Below are 19,200 nucleotides of genomic sequence, written 5' to 3'. Positions count from 1 at the left end.
GGTGAAAAAGGAAGCTGCCTTTTTTGCGTCAAGGGCAGTCTTTCCGCAGCGACAGGAGAATGAATGGGACTCTGCCATAAACACGTTTTGCGTCGCGCTGAGGGCACTTCCTCCATTTTGTGCACGCAAATCTGCATCTGGGAGCAAGATTTCCGGTCGCCAGTTAACTGCATTGCTGTAAATAAAAATGTCAGTTGTTAAAAGAGCTCCTTCCCTGACCGGGAATCGAACCCAGGCCGCGGCGGTGAGAGCGCCTAATCCTAACCACTAGACCACCAGGGACGGTGGGTGCACCCCGTTGCGTGTCGCTCAGATGGTGGCGTCCGAGTCCAAAGGCTGAGGGCCTCTGCTACAATGGGCACCAGTGCCTGCAGGTCTTCGGGGGCCGTTTCTGCTAATAAATAAAGAAATAAAGAAAGAAAGAAAGAAAGAAAGAAAACAAAAACACTTGTGATGGTCTGCGAAAAGGGGAGCTTAGAGATTGAAGACAGCATCACTTTGGGAACGTTTGCGCTTTCACTTCCAAGCGCTGATATTCCTGTCTTGCTCTCCTGAAAGGACAGCCTTCCTCGCTATGAGCTTTTGTGGGTCAGTGCTGAAGCTCCCCCTAGAGGCTGCCGCTGAAGATGCACACTCACAACTAACCCTCCTTAGGAGAACTGCTTCGTGGGAGAGCACGTTTATTAAAAGGCGGCAGGCCATGATTGCCTGCGAGACACAGCAGGGTTACCATGCAGAGTTCAAAGGGGGCTTTGCTTGTACAGCAAGTGCCGGAGGGCAAGAAGGGATGACATAGGAGCTGCCCTTTTTTCGGGCTCGCACACCAAGGCCTGCACCAGCCTTCGAGGCTCAGCCTGCCTCTGGACTGCCCTAGACCACCTTTACTCAAAGCACACACTCTGGTCGGGGACTCGAAGCCAGGCCCGTGGCAGTGAAAGCACCAAATCCTCACCACTAGGCCACCGGGGAAACGACTGCAGCACCCGGGAGGTTTCCGCAACCGTACTTGCAGTCAGCTGGAGGCTATTGTAATGCTGTTAAGTGAGAGACGTTTGCCGCTCGCAAGCCAATTCCATCCAACCTCCTGCAGGGGGCACTCTGGGCTGGTTTTCCACTTGTTCGCCTGCTGCTGAAACAGCAAAGATTCAATTCGAAGCCCTTTGCAGCAGCTCACCAGGATGGCCGAGTGGTTAAGGCGTTGGACTTAAGATCCAATGGACAAGTGTCCGCGTGGGTTCGAGCCCCACTCCTGGTACAGGTTTTTACTCTTCTTACCTAAATGCGGCAGCAGCTTCGCACAAGCCCTTTCCTGCTGTCTGTAGGCAGTGCCCCTACCTCAAAGCCCTGAGGCTTGAGTTCACCTGAAAAGAGCAACAAGGAATCGTTGCCCGTAGACTCTTTTCCTGGAAAACCTTTGCATTTTTGTACCATGTCCCTCGCATCCCAAGCTTAAGCCGCCAAAGTTGGCAGAGCTTGTGCAACCCCGCCAACAGCCCTACCACCCCAAAAGAAAATTGGGCAGGGATTCCCGCCTCCGCTTCCTCACGGCTTCCGAAACGGGCTTCCAAACGGGCGATGCCCTGACGGGTCAGCCAGTCACCGTCTAGGCCCGGTACACCCCTGTGAATAATAGAGCGTCCAACCTCAAATCAGGCTACAGGGCCCTTCAGCCCATAGAAGGAGAACCTGTCAACAAACGGGGCGAGGGCAATGCTCGGGCCCCTTGCGAAGCCTTTGCCAAGCTCCAAAGGCTGCACTTTCCCAGCAGACCACAGCTCTGTATGCAAATCAAGCAGCTACGACCCCTCCCTCCCCTGCTTTTCTCCTCCAAACCGGTACGCAACCATTTCTGCAGCCCTCTGCCCCAGGGTCCCGGGCAAGGTCTTGGTCTGATGAGGCTAGGGATGGTGGGCGAGCTCGGCTTTGGCAGGGCGACAGGACTAATATTTTCTCTACAGCTTTGGAAGAAAGAAAGCTTCCTTTTTGGGGCACAGGCCCACTTCTAGCGGCGACAGCTTCCGGTAAGGGACCATGCTGAAAAGATGCTTGGAGTTACCGCCAGGGGAGCCACGCCGCTATTGCCTGTGAGTGAAGCTACATTTGAAAGAAATATTTTTTGAGACGCAGTTGTTTGAATTTCTGTAAAAATGTCATTCAGTAAAAGCCTCTCTTCCCTGACCGGGAATCGAACCCGGGCCGCGGCGGTGAGAGCGCCGAATCCTAACCACTAGACCACCAGGGAGACCGCTGGACAGCTCGGGAAGGCCGGGCAGTGGTGTCCGAGTGCACAATGCCTGCAGGTGCCTCAAAGGCCAGTCCATTGGGGGACTGGGAAGAGAGGGGGAGGGCCGAGCAGATAGGTTCTCTCCAGCGGTGAAAAAGGAAGCTGCCTTTTTTGCGTCAAGGGCAGTCTTTCCGCAGCGACAGGAGAATGAATGGGACTCTGCCATAAACACGTTTTGCGTCGCGCTGAGGGCACTTCCTCCATTTTGTGCACGCAAATCTGCATCTGGGAGCAAGATTTCCGGTCGCCAGTTAACTGCATTGCTGTAAATAAAAATGTCAGTTGTTAAAAGAGCTCCTTCCCTGACCGGGAATCGAACCCGGGCCTAACCACTAGACCACCAGGGACGGTGGGTGCACCCCGTTGCGTGTCGCTCAGATGGTGGCGTCCGAGTCCAAAGGCTGAGGGCCTCTGCTACAATGGGCACCAGTGCCTGCAGGTCTTCGGGGGCCGTTTCTGCTAATAAATAAAGAAATAAAGAAAGAAAGAAAGAAAGAAAGAAAGAAAGAAAACAAAAACACTTGTGATGGTCTGCGAAAAGGGGAGCTTAGAGATTGAAGACAGCATCACTTTGGGAACGTTTGCGCTTTCACTTCCAAGCGCTGATATTCCTGTCTTGCTCTCCTGAAAGGACAGCCTTCCTCGCTATGAGCTTTTGTGGGTCAGTGCTGAAGCTCCCCCTAGAGGCTGCCGCTGAAGATGCACACTCACAACTAACCCTCCTTAGGAGAACTGCTTCGTGGGAGAGCACGTTTATTAAAAGGCGGCAGGCCATGATTGCCTGCGAGACACAGCAGGGTTACCATGCAGAGTTCAAAGGGGGCTTTGCTTGTACAGCAAGTGCCGGAGGGCAAGAAGGGATGACATAGGAGCTGCCCTTTTTTCGGGCTCGCACACCAAGGCCTGCACCAGCCTTCGAGGCTCAGCCTGCCTCTGGACTGCCCTAGACCACCTTTACTCAAAGCACACACTCTGGTCGGGGACTCGAAGCCAGGCCCGTGGCAGTGAAAGCACCAAATCCTCACCACTAGGCCACCGGGGAAACGACTGCAGCACCCGGGAGGTTTCCGCAACCGTACTTGCAGTCAGCTGGAGGCTATTGTAATGCTGTTAAGTGAGAGACGTTTGCCGCTCGCAAGCCAATTCCATCCAACCTCCTGCAGGGGGCACTCTGGGCTGGTTTTCCACTTGTTCGCCTGCTGCTGAAACAGCAAAGATTCAATTCGAAGCCCTTTGCAGCAGCTCACCAGGATGGCCGAGTGGTTAAGGCGTTGGACTTAAGATCCAATGGACAAGTGTCCGCGTGGGTTCGAGCCCCACTCCTGGTACAGGTTTTTACTCTTCTTACCTAAATGCGGCAGCAGCTTCGCACAAGCCCTTTCCTGCTGTCTGTAGGCAGTGCCCCTACCTCAAAGCCCTGAGGCTTGAGTTCACCTGAAAAGAGCAACAAGGAATCGTTGCCCGTAGACTCTTTTCCTGGAAAACCTTTGCATTTTTGTACCATGTCCCTCGCATCCCAAGCTTAAGCCGCCAAAGTTGGCAGAGCTTGTGCAACCCCGCCAACAGCCCTACCACCCCAAAAGAAAATTGGGCAGGGATTCCCGCCTCCGCTTCCGAAACGGGCTTCCAAACGGGCGATGCCCTGACGGGTCAGCCAGTCACCGTCTAGGCCCGGTACACCCCTGTGAATAATAGAGCGTCCAACCTCAAATCAGGCTACAGGGCCCTTCAGCCCATAGAAGGAGAACCTGTCAACAAACGGGGCGAGGGCAATGCTCGGGCCCCTTGCGAAGCCTTTGCCAAGCTCCAAAGGCTGCACTTTCCCAGCAGACCACAGCTCTGTATGCAAATCAAGCAGCTACGACCCCTCCCTCCCCTGCTTTTCTCCTCCAAACCGGTACGCAACCATTTCTGCAGCCCTCTGCCCCAGGGTCCCGGGCAAGGTCTTGGTCTGATGAGGCTAGGGATGGTGGGCGAGCTCGGCTTTGGCAGGGCGACAGGACTAATATTTTCTCTACAGCTTTGGAAGAAAGAAAGCTTCCTTTTTGGGGCACAGGCCCACTTCTAGCGGCGACAGCTTCCGGTAAGGGACCATGCTGAAAAGATGCTTGGAGTTACCGCCAGGGGAGCCACGCCGCTATTGCCTGTGAGTGAAGCTACATTTGAAAGAAATATTTTTTGAGACGCAGTTGTTTGAATTTCTGTAAAAATGTCATTCAGTAAAAGCCTCTCTTCCCTGACCGGGAATCGAACCCGGGCCGCGGCGGTGAGAGCGCCGAATCCTAACCACTAGACCACCAGGGAGACCGCTGGACAGCTCGGGAAGGCCGGGCAGTGGTGTCCGAGTGCACAATGCCTGCAGGTGCCTCAAAGGCCAGTCCATTGGGGGACTGGGAAGAGAGGGGGAGGGCCGAGCAGATAGGTTCTCTCCAGCGGTGAAAAAGGAAGCTGCCTTTTTTGCGTCAAGGGCAGTCTTTCCGCAGCGACAGGAGAATGAATGGGACTCTGCCATAAACACGTTTTGCGTCGCGCTGAGGGCACTTCCTCCATTTTGTGCACGCAAATCTGCATCTGGGAGCAAGATTTCCGGTCGCCAGTTAACTGCATTGCTGTAAATAAAAATGTCAGTTGTTAAAAGAGCTCCTTCCCTGACCGGGAATCGAACCCAGGCCGCGGCGGTGAGAGCGCCGAATCCTAACCACTAGACCACCAGGGACGGTGGGTGCACCCCGTTGCGTGTCGCTCAGATGGTGGCGTCCGAGTCCAAAGGCTGAGGGCCTCTGCTACAATGGGCACCAGTGCCTGCAGGTCTTCGGGGGCCGTTTCTGCTAATAAATAAAGAAATAAAGAAAGAAAGAAAGAAAGAAAGAAAGAAAACAAAAACACTTGTGATGGTCTGCGAAAAGGGGAGCTTAGAGATTGAAGACAGCATCACTTTGGGAACGTTTGCGCTTTCACTTCCAAGCGCTGATATTCCTGTCTTGCTCTCCTGAAAGGACAGCCTTCCTCGCTATGAGCTTTTGTGGGTCAGTGCTGAAGCTCCCCCTAGAGGCTGCCGCTGAAGATGCACACTCACAACTAACCCTCCTTAGGAGAACTGCTTCGTGGGAGAGCACGTTTATTAAAAGGCGGCAGGCCATGATTGCCTGCGAGACACAGCAGGGTTACCATGCAGAGTTCAAAGGGGGCTTTGCTTGTACAGCAAGTGCCGGAGGGCAAGAAGGGATGACATAGGAGCTGCCCTTTTTTCGGGCTCGCACACCAAGGCCTGCACCAGCCTTCGAGGCTCAGCCTGCCTCTGGACTGCCCTAGACCACCTTTACTCAAAGCACACACTCTGGTCGGGGACTCGAAGCCAGGCCCGTGGCAGTGAAAGCACCAAATCCTCACCACTAGGCCACCGGGGAAACGACTGCAGCACCCGGGAGGTTTCCGCAACCGTACTTGCAGTCAGCTGGAGGCTATTGTAATGCTGTTAAGTGAGAGACGTTTGCCGCTCGCAAGCCAATTCCATCCAACCTCCTGCAGGGGGCACTCTGGGCTGGTTTTCCACTTGTTCGCCTGCTGCTGAAACAGCAAAGATTCAATTCGAAGCCCTTTGCAGCAGCTCACCAGGATGGCCGAGTGGTTAAGGCGTTGGACTTAAGATCCAATGGACAAGTGTCCGCGTGGGTTCGAGCCCCACTCCTGGTACAGGTTTTTACTCTTCTTACCTAAATGCGGCAGCAGCTTCGCACAAGCCCTTTCCTGCTGTCTGTAGGCAGTGCCCCTACCTCAAAGCCCTGAGGCTTGAGTTCACCTGAAAAGAGCAACAAGGAATCGTTGCCCGTAGACTCTTTTCCTGGAAAACCTTTGCATTTTTGTACCATGTCCCTCGCATCCCAAGCTTAAGCCGCCAAAGTTGGCAGAGCTTGTGCAACCCCGCCAACAGCCCTACCACCCCAAAAGAAAATTGGGCAGGGATTCCCGCCTCCGCTTCCGAAACGGGCTTCCAAACGGGCGATGCCCTGACGGGTCAGCCAGTCACCGTCTAGGCCCGGTACACCCCTGTGAATAATAGAGCGTCCAACCTCAAATCAGGCTACAGGGCCCTTCAGCCCATAGAAGGAGAACCTGTCAACAAACGGGGCGAGGGCAATGCTCGGGCCCCTTGCGAAGCCTTTGCCAAGCTCCAAAGGCTGCACTTTCCCAGCAGACCACAGCTCTGTATGCAAATCAAGCAGCTACGACCCCTCCCTCCCCTGCTTTTCTCCTCCAAACCGGTACGCAACCATTTCTGCAGCCCTCTGCCCCAGGGTCCCGGGCAAGGTCTTGGTCTGATGAGGCTAGGGATGGTGGGCGAGCTCGGCTTTGGCAGGGCGACAGGACTAATATTTTCTCTACAGCTTTGGAAGAAAGAAAGCTTCCTTTTTGGGGCACAGGCCCACTTCTAGCGGCGACAGCTTCCGGTAAGGGACCATGCTGAAAAGATGCTTGGAGTTACCGCCAGGGGAGCCACGCCGCTATTGCCTGTGAGTGAAGCTACATTTGAAAGAAATATTTTTTGAGACGCAGTTGTTTGAATTTCTGTAAAAATGTCATTCAGTAAAAGCCTCTCTTCCCTGACCGGGAATCGAACCCGGGCCGCGGCGGTGAGAGCGCCGAATCCTAACCACTAGACCACCAGGGAGACCGCTGGACAGCTCGGGAAGGCCGGGCAGTGGTGTCCGAGTGCACAATGCCTGCAGGTGCCTCAAAGGCCAGTCCATTGGGGGACTGGGAAGAGAGGGGGAGGGCCGAGCAGATAGGTTCTCTCCAGCGGTGAAAAAGGAAGCTGCCTTTTTTGCGTCAAGGGCAGTCTTTCCGCAGCGACAGGAGAATGAATGGGACTCTGCCATAAACACGTTTTGCGTCGCGCTGAGGGCACTTCCTCCATTTTGTGCACGCAAATCTGCATCTGGGAGCAAGATTTCCGGTCGCCAGTTAACTGCATTGCTGTAAATAAAAATGTCAGTTGTTAAAAGAGCTCCTTCCCTGACCGGGAATCGAACCCGGGCCGCAGCGGTGAGAGCGCCGAATCCTAACCACTAGACCACCAGGGACGGTGGGTGCACCCCGTTGCGTGTCGCTCAGATGGTGGCGTCCGAGTCCAAAGGCTGAGGGCCTCTGCTACAATGGGCACCAGTGCCTGCAGGTCTTCGGGGGCCGTTTCTGCTAATAAATAAATAAATAAAGAAATAAAGAAAGAAAGAAAGAAAGAAAACAAAAACACTTGTGATGGTCTGCGAAAAGGGGAGCTTAGAGATTGAAGACAGCATCACTTTGGGAACGTTTGCGCTTTCACTTCCAAGCGCTGATATTCCTGTCTTGCTCTCCTGAAAGGACAGCCTTCCTCGCTATGAGCTTTTGTGGGTCAGTGCTGAAGCTCCCCCTAGAGGCTGCCGCTGAAGATGCACACTCACAACTAACCCTCCTTAGGAGAACTGCTTCGTGGGAGAGCACGTTTATTAAAAGGCGGCAGGCCATGATTGCCTGCGAGACACAGCAGGGTTACCATGCAGAGTTCAAAGGGGGCTTTGCTTGTACAGCAAGTGCCGGAGGGCAAGAAGGGATGACATAGGAGCTGCCCTTTTTTCGGGCTCGCACACCAAGGCCTGCACCAGCCTTCGAGGCTCAGCCTGCCTCTGGACTGCCCTAGACCACCTTTACTCAAAGCACACACTCTGGTCGGGGACTCGAAGCCAGGCCCGTGGCAGTGAAAGCACCAAATCCTCACCACTAGGCCACCGGGGAAACGACTGCAGCACCCGGGAGGTTTCCGCAACCGTACTTGCAGTCAGCTGGAGGCTATTGTAATGCTGTTAAGTGAGAGACGTTTGCCGCTCGCAAGCCAATTCCATCCAACCTCCTGCAGGGGGCACTCTGGGCTGGTTTTCCACTTGTTCGCCTGCTGCTGAAACAGCAAAGATTCAATTCGAAGCCCTTTGCAGCAGCTCACCAGGATGGCCGAGTGGTTAAGGCGTTGGACTTAAGATCCAATGGACAAGTGTCCGCGTGGGTTCGAGCCCCACTCCTGGTACAGGTTTTTACTCTTCTTACCTAAATGCGGCAGCAGCTTCGCACAAGCCCTTTCCTGCTGTCTGTAGGCAGTGCCCCTACCTCAAAGCCCTGAGGCTTGAGTTCACCTGAAAAGAGCAACAAGGAATCGTTGCCCGTAGACTCTTTTCCTGGAAAACCTTTGCATTTTTGTACCATGTCCCTCGCATCCCAAGCTTAAGCCGCCAAAGTTGGCAGAGCTTGTGCAACCCCGCCAACAGCCCTACCACCCCAAAAGAAAATTGGGCAGGGATTCCCGCCTCCGCTTCCGAAACGGGCTTCCAAACGGGCGATGCCCTGACGGGTCAGCCAGTCACCGTCTAGGCCCGGTACACCCCTGTGAATAATAGAGCGTCCAACCTCAAATCAGGCTACAGGGCCCTTCAGCCCATAGAAGGAGAACCTGTCAACAAACGGGGCGAGGGCAATGCTCGGGCCCCTTGCGAAGCCTTTGCCAAGCTCCAAAGGCTGCACTTTCCCAGCAGACCACAGCTCTGTATGCAAATCAAGCAGCTACGACCCCTCCCTCCCCTGCTTTTCTCCTCCAAACCGGTACGCAACCATTTCTGCAGCCCTCTGCCCCAGGGTCCCGGGCAAGGTCTTGGTCTGATGAGGCTAGGGATGGTGGGCGAGCTCGGCTTTGGCAGGGCGACAGGACTAATATTTTCTCTACAGCTTTGGAAGAAAGAAAGCTTCCTTTTTGGGGCACAGGCCCACTTCTAGCGGCGACAGCTTCCGGTAAGGGACCATGCTGAAAAGATGCTTGGAGTTACTGCCAGGGGAGCCACGCCGCTATTGCCTGTGAGTGAAGCTACATTTGAAAGAAATATTTTTTGAGACGCAGTTGTTTGAATTTCTGTAAAAATGTCATTCAGTAAAAGCCTCTCTTCCCTGACCGGGAATCGAACCCGGGCCGCGGCGGTGAGAGCGCCGAATCCTAACCACTAGACCACCAGGGAGACCGCTGGACAGCTCGGGAAGGCCGGGCAGTGGTGTCCGAGTGCACAATGCCTGCAGGTGCCTCAAAGGCCAGTCCATTGGGGGACTGGGAAGAGAGGGGGAGGGCCGAGCAGATAGGTTCTCTCCAGCGGTGAAAAAGGAAGCTGCCTTTTTTGCGTCAAGGGCAGTCTTTCCGCAGCGACAGGAGAATGAATGGGACTCTGCCATAAACACGTTTTGCGTCGCGCTGAGGGCACTTCCTCCATTTTGTGCACGCAAATCTGCATCTGGGAGCAAGATTTCCGGTCGCCAGTTAACTGCATTGCTGTAAATAAAAATGTCAGTTGTTAAAAGAGCTCCTTCCCTGACCGGGAATCGAACCCGGGCCTAACCACTAGACCACCAGGGACGGTGGGTGCACCCCGTTGCGTGTCGCTCAGATGGTGGCGTCCGAGTCCAAAGGCTGAGGGCCTCTGCTACAATGGGCACCAGTGCCTGCAGGTCTTCGGGGGCCGTTTCTGCTAATAAATAAAGAAATAAAGAAAGAAAGAAAGAAAGAAAGAAAGAAAGAAAACAAAAACACTTGTGATGGTCTGCGAAAAGGGGAGCTTAGAGATTGAAGACAGCATCACTTTGGGAACGTTTGCGCTTTCACTTCCAAGCGCTGATATTCCTGTCTTGCTCTCCTGAAAGGACAGCCTTCCTCGCTATGAGCTTTTGTGGGTCAGTGCTGAAGCTCCCCCTAGAGGCTGCCGCTGAAGATGCACACTCACAACTAACCCTCCTTAGGAGAACTGCTTCGTGGGAGAGCACGTTTATTAAAAGGCGGCAGGCCATGATTGCCTGCGAGACACAGCAGGGTTACCATGCAGAGTTCAAAGGGGGCTTTGCTTGTACAGCAAGTGCCGGAGGGCAAGAAGGGATGACATAGGAGCTGCCCTTTTTTCGGGCTCGCACACCAAGGCCTGCACCAGCCTTCGAGGCTCAGCCTGCCTCTGGACTGCCCTAGACCACCTTTACTCAAAGCACACACTCTGGTCGGGGACTCGAAGCCAGGCCCGTGGCAGTGAAAGCACCAAATCCTCACCACTAGGCCACCGGGGAAACGACTGCAGCACCCGGGAGGTTTCCGCAACCGTACTTGCAGTCAGCTGGAGGCTATTGTAATGCTGTTAAGTGAGAGACGTTTGCCGCTCGCAAGCCAATTCCATCCAACCTCCTGCAGGGGGCACTCTGGGCTGGTTTTCCACTTGTTCGCCTGCTGCTGAAACAGCAAAGATTCAATTCGAAGCCCTTTGCAGCAGCTCACCAGGATGGCCGAGTGGTTAAGGCGTTGGACTTAAGATCCAATGGACAAGTGTCCGCGTGGGTTCGAGCCCCACTCCTGGTACAGGTTTTTACTCTTCTTACCTAAATGCGGCAGCAGCTTCGCACAAGCCCTTTCCTGCTGTCTGTAGGCAGTGCCCCTACCTCAAAGCCCTGAGGCTTGAGTTCACCTGAAAAGAGCAACAAGGAATCGTTGCCCGTAGACTCTTTTCCTGGAAAACCTTTGCATTTTTGTACCATGTCCCTCGCATCCCAAGCTTAAGCCGCCAAAGTTGGCAGAGCTTGTGCAACCCCGCCAACAGCCCTACCACCCCAAAAGAAAATTGGGCAGGGATTCCCGCCTCCGCTTCCGAAACGGGCTTCCAAACGGGCGATGCCCTGACGGGTCAGCCAGTCACCGTCTAGGCCCGGTACACCCCTGTGAATAATAGAGCGTCCAACCTCAAATCAGGCTACAGGGCCCTTCAGCCCATAGAAGGAGAACCTGTCAACAAACGGGGCGAGGGCAATGCTCGGGCCCCTTGCGAAGCCTTTGCCAAGCTCCAAAGGCTGCACTTTCCCAGCAGACCACAGCTCTGTATGCAAATCAAGCAGCTACGACCCCTCCCTCCCCTGCTTTTCTCCTCCAAACCGGTACGCAACCATTTCTGCAGCCCTCTGCCCCAGGGTCCCGGGCAAGGTCTTGGTCTGATGAGGCTAGGGATGGTGGGCGAGCTCGGCTTTGGCAGGGCGACAGGACTAATATTTTCTCTACAGCTTTGGAAGAAAGAAAGCTTCCTTTTTGGGGCACAGGCCCACTTCTAGCGGCGACAGCTTCCGGTAAGGGACCATGCTGAAAAGATGCTTGGAGTTACCGCCAGGGGAGCCACGCCGCTATTGCCTGTGAGTGAAGCTACATTTGAAAGAAATATTTTTTGAGACGCAGTTGTTTGAATTTCTGTAAAAATGTCATTCAGTAAAAGCCTCTCTTCCCTGACCGGGAATCGAACCCGGGCCGCGGCGGTGAGAGCGCCGAATCCTAACCACTAGACCACCAGGGAGACCGCTGGACAACTCGGGAAGGCCGGGCAGTGGTGTCCGAGTGCACAATGCCTGCAGGTGCCTCAAAGGCCAGTCCATTGGGGGACTGGGAAGAGAGGGGGAGGGCCGAGCAGATAGGTTCTCTCCAGCGGTGAAAAAGGAAGCTGCCTTTTTTGCGTCAAGGGCAGTCTTTCCGCAGCGACAGGAGAATGAATGGGACTCTGCCATAAACACGTTTTGCGTCGCGCTGAGGGCACTTCCTCCATTTTGTGCACGCAAATCTGCATCTGGGAGCAAGATTTCCGGTCGCCAGTTAACTGCATTGCTGTAAATAAAAATGTCAGTTGTTAAAAGAGCTCCTTCCCTGACCGGGAATCGAACCCAGGCCGCGGCGGTGAGAGCGCCTAATCCTAACCACTAGACCACCAGGGACGGTGGGTGCACCCCGTTGCGTGTCGCTCAGATGGTGGCGTCCGAGTCCAAAGGCTGAGGGCCTCTGCTACAATGGGCACCAGTGCCTGCAGGTCTTCGGGGGCCGTTTCTGCTAATAAATAAAGAAATAAAGAAAGAAAGAAAGAAAGAAAGAAAACAAAAACACTTGTGATGGTCTGCGAAAAGGGGAGCTTAGAGATTGAAGACAGCATCACTTTGGGAACGTTTGCGCTTTCACTTCCAAGCGCTGATATTCCTGTCTTGCTCTCCTGAAAGGACAGCCTTCCTCGCTATGAGCTTTTGTGGGTCAGTGCTGAAGCTCCCCCTAGAGGCTGCCGCTGAAGATGCACACTCACAACTAACCCTCCTTAGGAGAACTGCTTCGTGGGAGAGCACGTTTATTAAAAGGCGGCAGGCCATGATTGCCTGCGAGACACAGCAGGGTTACCATGCAGAGTTCAAAGGGGGCTTTGCTTGTACAGCAAGTGCCGGAGGGCAAGAAGGGATGACATAGGAGCTGCCCTTTTTTCGGGCTCGCACACCAAGGCCTGCACCAGCCTTCGAGGCTCAGCCTGCCTCTGGACTGCCCTAGACCACCTTTACTCAAAGCACACACTCTGGTCGGGGACTCGAAGCCAGGCCCGTGGCAGTGAAAGCACCAAATCCTCACCACTAGGCCACCGGGGAAACGACTGCAGCACCCGGGAGGTTTCCGCAACCGTACTTGCAGTCAGCTGGAGGCTATTGTAATGCTGTTAAGTGAGAGACGTTTGCCGCTCGCAAGCCAATTCCATCCAACCTCCTGCAGGGGGCACTCTGGGCTGGTTTTCCACTTGTTCGCCTGCTGCTGAAACAGCAAAGATTCAATTCGAAGCCCTTTGCAGCAGCTCACCAGGATGGCCGAGTGGTTAAGGCGTTGGACTTAAGATCCAATGGACAAGTGTCCGCGTGGGTTCGAGCCCCACTCCTGGTACAGGTTTTTACTCTTCTTACCTAAATGCGGCAGCAGCTTCGCACAAGCCCTTTCCTGCTGTCTGTAGGCAGTGCCCCTACCTCAAAGCCCTGAGGCTTGAGTTCACCTGAAAAGAGCAACAAGGAATCGTTGCCCGTAGACTCTTTTCCTGGAAAACCTTTGCATTTTTGTACCATGTCCCTCGCATCCCAAGCTTAAGCCGCCAAAGTTGGCAGAGCTTGTGCAACCCCGCCAACAGCCCTACCACCCCAAAAGAAAATTGGGCAGGGATTCCCGCCTCCGCTTCCTCACGGCTTCCGAAACGGGCTTCCAAACGGGCGATGCCCTGACGGGTCAGCCAGTCACCGTCTAGGCCCGGTACACCCCTGTGAATAATAGAGCGTCCAACCTCAAATCAGGCTACAGGGCCCTTCAGCCCATAGAAGGAGAACCTGTCAACAAACGGGGCGAGGGCAATGCTCGGGCCCCTTGCGAAGCCTTTGCCAAGCTCCAAAGGCTGCACTTTCCCAGCAGACCACAGCTCTGTATGCAAATCAAGCAGCTACGACCCCTCCCTCCCCTGCTTTTCTCCTCCAAACCGGTACGCAACCATTTCTGCAGCCCTCTGCCCCAGGGTCCCGGGCAAGGTCTTGGTCTGATGAGGCTAGGGATGGTGGGCGAGCTCGGCTTTGGCAGGGCGACAGGACTAATATTTTCTCTACAGCTTTGGAAGAAAGAAAGCTTCCTTTTTGGGGCACAGGCCCACTTCTAGCGGCGACAGCTTCCGGTAAGGGACCATGCTGAAAAGATGCTTGGAGTTACCGCCAGGGGAGCCACGCCGCTATTGCCTGTGAGTGAAGCTACATTTGAAAGAAATATTTTTTGAGACGCAGTTGTTTGAATTTCTGTAAAAATGTCATTCAGTAAAAGCCTCTCTTCCCTGACCGGGAATCGAACCCGGGCCGCGGCGGTGAGAGCGCCGAATCCTAACCACTAGACCACCAGGGAGACCGCTGGACAGCTCGGGAAGGCCGGGCAGTGGTGTCCGAGTGCACAATGCCTGCAGGTGCCTCAAAGGCCAGTCCATTGGGGGACTGGGAAGAGAGGGGGAGGGCCGAGCAGATAGGTTCTCTCCAGCGGTGAAAAAGGAAGCTGCCTTTTTTGCGTCAAGGGCAGTCTTTCCGCAGCGACAGGAGAATGAATGGGACTCTGCCATAAACACGTTTTGCGTCGCGCTGAGGGCACTTCCTCCATTTTGTGCACGCAAATCTGCATCTGGGAGCAAGATTTCCGGTCGCCAGTTAACTGCATTGCTGTAAATAAAAATGTCAGTTGTTAAAAGAGCTCCTTCCCTGACCGGGAATCGAACCCGGGCCTAACCACTAGACCACCAGGGACGGTGGGTGCACCCCGTTGCGTGTCGCTCAGATGGTGGCGTCCGAGTCCAAAGGCTGAGGGCCTCTGCTACAATGGGCACCAGTGCCTGCAGGTCTTTGGGGGCCGTTTCTGCTAATAAATAAAGAAATAAAGAAAGAAAGAAAGAAAGAAAGAAAGAAAGAAAACAAAAACACTTGTGATGGTCTGCGAAAAGGGGAGCTTAGAGATTGAAGACAGCATCACTTTGGGAACGTTTGCGCTTTCACTTCCAAGCGCTGATATTCCTGTCTTGCTCTCCTGAAAGGACAGCCTTCCTCGCTATGAGCTTTTGTGGGTCAGTGCTGAAGCTCCCCCTAGAGGCTGCCGCTGAAGATGCACACTCACAACTAACCCTCCTTAGGAGAACTGCTTCGTGGGAGAGCACGTTTATTAAAAGGCGGCAGGCCATGATTGCCTGCGAGACACAGCAGGGTTACCATGCAGAGTTCAAAGGGGGCTTTGCTTGTACAGCAAGTGCCGGAGGGCAAGAAGGGATGACATAGGAGCTGCCCTTTTTTCGGGCTCGCACACCAAGGCCTGCACCAGCCTTCGAGGCTCAGCCTGCCTCTGGACTGCCCTAGACCACCTTTACTCAAAGCACACACTCTGGTCGGGGACTCGAAGCCAGGCCCGTGGCAGTGAAAGCACCAAATCCTCACCACTAGGCCACCGGGGAAACGACTGCAGCACCCGGGAGGTTTCCGCAACCGTACTTGCAGTCAGCTGGAGGCTATTGTAATGCTGTTAAGTGAGAGACGTTTGCCGCTCGCAAGCCAATTCCATCCAACCTCCTGCAGGGGGCACTCTGGGCTGGTTTTCCACTTGTTCGCCTGCTGCTGAAACAGCAAAGATTCAATTCGAAGCCCTTTGCAGCAGCTCACCAGGATGGCCGAGTGGTTAAGGCGTTGGACTTAAGATCCAATGGACAAGTGTCCGCGTGGGTTCGAGCCCCACTCCTGGTACAGGTTTTTACTCTTCTTACCTAAATGCGGCAGCAGCTTCGCACAAGCCCTTTCCTGCTGTCTGTAGGCAGTGCCCCTACCTCAAAGCCCTGAGGCTTGAGTTCACCTGAAAAGAGCAACAAGGAATCGTTGCCCGTAGACTCTTTTCCTGGAAAACCTTTGCATTTTTGTACCATGTCCCTCGCATCCCAAGCTTAAGCCGCCAAAGTTGGCAGAGCTTGTGCAACCCCGCCAACAGCCCTACCACCCCAAAAGAAAATTGGGCAGGGATTCCCGCCTCCGCTTCCGAAACGGGCTTCCAAACGGGCGATGCCCTGACGGGTCAGCCAGTCACCGTCTAGGCCCGGTACACCCCTGTGAATAATAGAGCGTCCAACCTCAAATCAGGCTACAGGGCCCTTCAGCCCATAGAAGGAGAACCTGTCAACAAACGGGGCGAGGGCAATGCTCGGGCCCCTTGCGAAGCCTTTGCCAAGCTCCAAAGGCTGCACTTTCCCAGCAGACCACAGCTCTGTATGCAAATCAAGCAGCTACGACCCCTCCCTCCCCTGCTTTTCTCCTCCAAACCGGTACGCAACCATTTCTGCAGCCCTCTGCCCCAGGGTCCCGGGCAAGGTCTTGGTCTGATGAGGCTAGGGATGGTGGGCGAGCTCGGCTTTGGCAGGGCGACAGGACTAATATTTTCTCTACAGCTTTGGAAGAAAGAAAGCTTCCTTTTTGGGGCACAGGCCCACTTCTAGCGGCGACAGCTTCCGGTAAGGGACCATGCTGAAAAGATGCTTGGAGTTACCGCCAGGGGAGCCACGCCGCTATTGCCTGTGAGTGAAGCTACATTTGAAAGAAATATTTTTTGAGACGCAGTTGTTTGAATTTCTGTAAAAATGTCATTCAGTAAAAGCCTCTCTTCCCTGACCGGGAATCGAACCCGGGCCACGGCGGTGAGAGCGCCGAATCCTAACCACTAGACCACCAGGGAGACCGCTGGACAGCTCGGGAAGGCCGGGCAGTGGTGTCCGAGTGCACAATGCCTGCAGGTGCCTCAAAGGCCAGTCCATTGGGGGACTGGGAAGAGAGGGGGAGGGCCGAGCAGATAGGTTCTCTCCAGCGGTGAAAAAGGAAGCTGCCTTTTTTGCGTCAAGGGCAGTCTTTCCGCAGCGACAGGAGAATGAATGGGACTCTGCCATAAACACGTTTTGCGTCGCGCTGAGGGCACTTCCTCCATTTTGTGCACGCAAATCTGCATCTGGGAGCAAGATTTCCAGTCGCCAGTTAACTGCATTGCTGTAAATAAAAATGTCAGTTGTTAAAAGAGCTCCTTCCCTGACCGGGAATCGAACCCGGGCCGCGGCGGTGAGAGCCCCGAATCCTAACCACTAGACCACCAGGGACGGTGGGTGCACCCCGTTGCGTGTCGCTCAGATGGTGGCGTCCGAGTCCAAAGGCTGAGGGCCTCTGCTACAATGGGCACCAGTGCCTGCAGGTCTTCGGGGGCCGTTTCTGCTAATAAATAAAGAAATAAAGAAAGAAAGAAAGAAAGAAAGAAAACAAAAACACTTGTGATGGTCTGCGAAAAGGGGAGCTTAGAGATTGAAGACAGCATCACTTTGGGAACGTTTGCGCTTTCACTTCCAAGCGCTGATATTCCTGTCTTGCTCTCCTGAAAGGACAGCCTTCCTCGCTATGAGCTTTTGTGGGTCAGTGCTGAAGCTCCCCCTAGAGGCTGCCGCTGAAGATGCACACTCACAACTAACCCTCCTTAGGAGAACTGCTTCGTGGGAGAGCACGTTTATTAAAAGGCGGCAGGCCATGATTGCCTGCGAGACACAGCAGGGTTACCATGCAGAGTTCAAAGGGGGCTTTGCTTGTACAGCAAGTGCCGGAGGGCAAGAAGGGATGACATAGGAGCTGCCCTTTTTTCGGGCTCGCACACCAAGGCCTGCACCAGCCTTCGAGGCTCAGCCTGCCTCTGGACTGCCCTAGACCACCTTTACTCAAAGCACACACTCTGGTCGGGGACTCGAAGCCAGGCCCGTGGCAGTGAAAGCACCAAATCCTCACCACTAGGCCACCGGGGAAACGACTGCAGCACCCGGGAGGTTTCCGCAACCGTACTTGCAGTCAGCTGGAGGCTATTGTAATGCTGTTAAGTGAGAGACGTTTGCCGCTCGCAAGCCAATTCCATCCAACCTCCTGCAGGGGGCACTCTGGGCTGGTTTTCCACTTGTTCGCCTGCTGCTGAAACAGCAAAGATTCAATTCGAAGCCCTTTGCAGCAGCTCACCAGGATGGCCGAGTGGTTAAGGCGTTGGACTTAAGATCCAATGGACAAGTGTCCGCGTGGGTTCGAGCCCCACTCCTGGTACAGGTTTTTACTCTTCTTACCTAAATGCGGCAGCAGCTTCGCACAAGCCCTTTCCTGCTGTCTGTAGGCAGTGCCCCTACCTCAAAGCCCTGAGGCTTGAGTTCACCTGAAAAGAGCAACAAGGAATCGTTGCCCGTAGACTCTTTTCCTGGAAAACCTTTGCATTTTTGTACCATGTCCCTCGCATCCCAAGCTTAAGCCGCCAAAGTTGGCAGAGCTTGTGCAACCCCGCCAACAGCCCTACCACCCCAAAAGAAAATTGGGCAGGGATTCCCGCCTCCGCTTCCGAAACGGGCTTCCAAACGGGCGATGCCCTGACGGGTCAGCCAGTCACCGTCTAGGCCCGGTACACCCCTGTGAATAATAGAGCGTCCAACCTCAAATCAGGCTACAGGGCCCTTCAGCCCATAGAAGGAGAACCTGTCAACAAACGGGGCGAGGGCAATGCTCGGGCCCCTTGCGAAGCCTTTGCCAAGCTCCAAAGGCTGCACTTTCCCAGCAGACCACAGCTCTGTATGCAAATCAAGCAGCTACGACCCCTCCCTCCCCTGCTTTTCTCCTCCAAACCGGTACGCAACCATTTCTGCAGCCCTCTGCCCCAGGGTCCCGGGCAAGGTCTTGGTCTGATGAGGCTAGGGATGGTGGGCGAGCTCGGCTTTGGCAGGGCGACAGGACTAATATTTTCTCTACAGCTTTGGAAGAAAGAAAGCTTCCTTTTTGGGGCACAGGCCCACTTCTAGCGGCGACAGCTTCCGGTAAGGGACCATGCTGAAAAGATGCTTGGAGTTACCGCCAGGGGAGCCACGCCGCTATTGCCTGTGAGTGAAGCTACATTTGAAAGAAATATTTTTTGAGACGCAGTTGTTTGAATTTCTGTAAAAATGTCATTCAGTAAAAGCCTCTCTTCCCTGACCGGGAATCGAACCCGGGCCGCGGCGGTGAGAGCGCCGAATCCTAACCACTAGACCACCAGGGAGACCGCTGGACAGCTCGGGAAGGCCGGGCAGTGGTGTCCGAGTGCACAATGCCTGCAGGTGCCTCAAAGGCCAGTCCATTGGGGGACTGGGAAGAGAGGGGGAGGGCCGAGCAGATAGGTTCTCTCCAGCGGTGAAAAAGGAAGCTGCCTTTTTTGCGTCAAGGGCAGTCTTTCCGCAGCGACAGGAGAATGAATGGGACTCTGCCATAAACACGTTTTGCGTCGCGCTGAGGGCACTTCCTCCATTTTGTGCACGCAAATCTGCATCTGGGAGCAAGATTTCCGGTCGCCAGTTAACTGCATTGCTGTAAATAAAAATGTCAGTTGTTAAAAGAGCTCCTTCCCTGACCGGGAATCGAACCCGGGCCGCAGCGGTGAGAGCGCCGAATCCTAACCACTAGACCACCAGGGACGGTGGGTGCACCCCGTTGCGTGTCGCTCAGATGGTGGCGTCCGA

At 54.5% G+C, this 19,200-nt stretch overlaps 22 non-coding genes across 22 annotated transcripts; 8 read left to right on the top strand and 14 right to left on the bottom strand.

The window, feature by feature from the left end:
* Positions 1–210: 210 nt before the first annotated feature.
* TRNAE-CUC (transfer RNA glutamic acid (anticodon CUC)) lies at positions 211–282 on the bottom strand. Its single transcript has one exon. It is a non-coding gene; the product is annotated as a tRNA-Glu (tRNA).
* Positions 283–1,172: 890 nt separating this feature from the next.
* Positions 1,173–1,255, top strand: TRNAL-UAA (transfer RNA leucine (anticodon UAA)). Its single transcript has one exon. It is a non-coding gene; the product is annotated as a tRNA-Leu (tRNA).
* A 915-nt stretch (positions 1,256–2,170) lies between these two features.
* On the bottom strand, positions 2,171–2,242 carry TRNAE-CUC (transfer RNA glutamic acid (anticodon CUC)). Its single transcript has one exon. It is a non-coding gene; the product is annotated as a tRNA-Glu (tRNA).
* A 1,287-nt stretch (positions 2,243–3,529) lies between these two features.
* TRNAL-UAA (transfer RNA leucine (anticodon UAA)) lies at positions 3,530–3,612 on the top strand. Its single transcript has one exon. It is a non-coding gene; the product is annotated as a tRNA-Leu (tRNA).
* Positions 3,613–4,516: 904 nt separating this feature from the next.
* TRNAE-CUC (transfer RNA glutamic acid (anticodon CUC)) lies at positions 4,517–4,588 on the bottom strand. Its single transcript has one exon. It is a non-coding gene; the product is annotated as a tRNA-Glu (tRNA).
* A 340-nt stretch (positions 4,589–4,928) lies between these two features.
* TRNAE-CUC (transfer RNA glutamic acid (anticodon CUC)) lies at positions 4,929–5,000 on the bottom strand. Its single transcript has one exon. It is a non-coding gene; the product is annotated as a tRNA-Glu (tRNA).
* An 894-nt stretch (positions 5,001–5,894) lies between these two features.
* Positions 5,895–5,977, top strand: TRNAL-UAA (transfer RNA leucine (anticodon UAA)). Its single transcript has one exon. It is a non-coding gene; the product is annotated as a tRNA-Leu (tRNA).
* Positions 5,978–6,881: 904 nt separating this feature from the next.
* TRNAE-CUC (transfer RNA glutamic acid (anticodon CUC)) lies at positions 6,882–6,953 on the bottom strand. Its single transcript has one exon. It is a non-coding gene; the product is annotated as a tRNA-Glu (tRNA).
* Positions 6,954–7,293: 340 nt separating this feature from the next.
* On the bottom strand, positions 7,294–7,365 carry TRNAE-CUC (transfer RNA glutamic acid (anticodon CUC)). The gene has a single exon. It is a non-coding gene; the product is annotated as a tRNA-Glu (tRNA).
* An 894-nt stretch (positions 7,366–8,259) lies between these two features.
* TRNAL-UAA (transfer RNA leucine (anticodon UAA)) lies at positions 8,260–8,342 on the top strand. Its single transcript has one exon. It is a non-coding gene; the product is annotated as a tRNA-Leu (tRNA).
* Positions 8,343–9,246: 904 nt separating this feature from the next.
* On the bottom strand, positions 9,247–9,318 carry TRNAE-CUC (transfer RNA glutamic acid (anticodon CUC)). Its single transcript has one exon. It is a non-coding gene; the product is annotated as a tRNA-Glu (tRNA).
* A 1,287-nt stretch (positions 9,319–10,605) lies between these two features.
* TRNAL-UAA (transfer RNA leucine (anticodon UAA)) lies at positions 10,606–10,688 on the top strand. Its single transcript has one exon. It is a non-coding gene; the product is annotated as a tRNA-Leu (tRNA).
* A 904-nt stretch (positions 10,689–11,592) lies between these two features.
* On the bottom strand, positions 11,593–11,664 carry TRNAE-CUC (transfer RNA glutamic acid (anticodon CUC)). The gene has a single exon. It is a non-coding gene; the product is annotated as a tRNA-Glu (tRNA).
* Positions 11,665–12,004: 340 nt separating this feature from the next.
* On the bottom strand, positions 12,005–12,076 carry TRNAE-CUC (transfer RNA glutamic acid (anticodon CUC)). The gene has a single exon. It is a non-coding gene; the product is annotated as a tRNA-Glu (tRNA).
* An 890-nt stretch (positions 12,077–12,966) lies between these two features.
* TRNAL-UAA (transfer RNA leucine (anticodon UAA)) lies at positions 12,967–13,049 on the top strand. The gene has a single exon. It is a non-coding gene; the product is annotated as a tRNA-Leu (tRNA).
* Positions 13,050–13,964: 915 nt separating this feature from the next.
* Positions 13,965–14,036, bottom strand: TRNAE-CUC (transfer RNA glutamic acid (anticodon CUC)). The gene has a single exon. It is a non-coding gene; the product is annotated as a tRNA-Glu (tRNA).
* A 1,287-nt stretch (positions 14,037–15,323) lies between these two features.
* Positions 15,324–15,406, top strand: TRNAL-UAA (transfer RNA leucine (anticodon UAA)). Its single transcript has one exon. It is a non-coding gene; the product is annotated as a tRNA-Leu (tRNA).
* A 904-nt stretch (positions 15,407–16,310) lies between these two features.
* On the bottom strand, positions 16,311–16,382 carry TRNAE-CUC (transfer RNA glutamic acid (anticodon CUC)). The gene has a single exon. It is a non-coding gene; the product is annotated as a tRNA-Glu (tRNA).
* Positions 16,383–16,722: 340 nt separating this feature from the next.
* TRNAE-CUC (transfer RNA glutamic acid (anticodon CUC)) lies at positions 16,723–16,794 on the bottom strand. The gene has a single exon. It is a non-coding gene; the product is annotated as a tRNA-Glu (tRNA).
* An 890-nt stretch (positions 16,795–17,684) lies between these two features.
* Positions 17,685–17,767, top strand: TRNAL-UAA (transfer RNA leucine (anticodon UAA)). The gene has a single exon. It is a non-coding gene; the product is annotated as a tRNA-Leu (tRNA).
* Positions 17,768–18,671: 904 nt separating this feature from the next.
* TRNAE-CUC (transfer RNA glutamic acid (anticodon CUC)) lies at positions 18,672–18,743 on the bottom strand. The gene has a single exon. It is a non-coding gene; the product is annotated as a tRNA-Glu (tRNA).
* A 340-nt stretch (positions 18,744–19,083) lies between these two features.
* On the bottom strand, positions 19,084–19,155 carry TRNAE-CUC (transfer RNA glutamic acid (anticodon CUC)). Its single transcript has one exon. It is a non-coding gene; the product is annotated as a tRNA-Glu (tRNA).
* Positions 19,156–19,200: the final 45 nt, after the last annotated feature.

The sequence above is a fragment of the Ambystoma mexicanum genome, chromosome 5p (genome assembly GCF_040938575.1).
Source record: "Ambystoma mexicanum isolate Mex_15411 chromosome 5p, UKY_AmexF1_1, whole genome shotgun sequence".
NCBI lineage: Eukaryota > Metazoa > Chordata > Amphibia > Caudata > Ambystomatidae > Ambystoma > Ambystoma mexicanum.
Note: the sequence above shows the minus strand (reverse complement) of the source record. Positions and strands in the feature narration are given on the sequence as shown.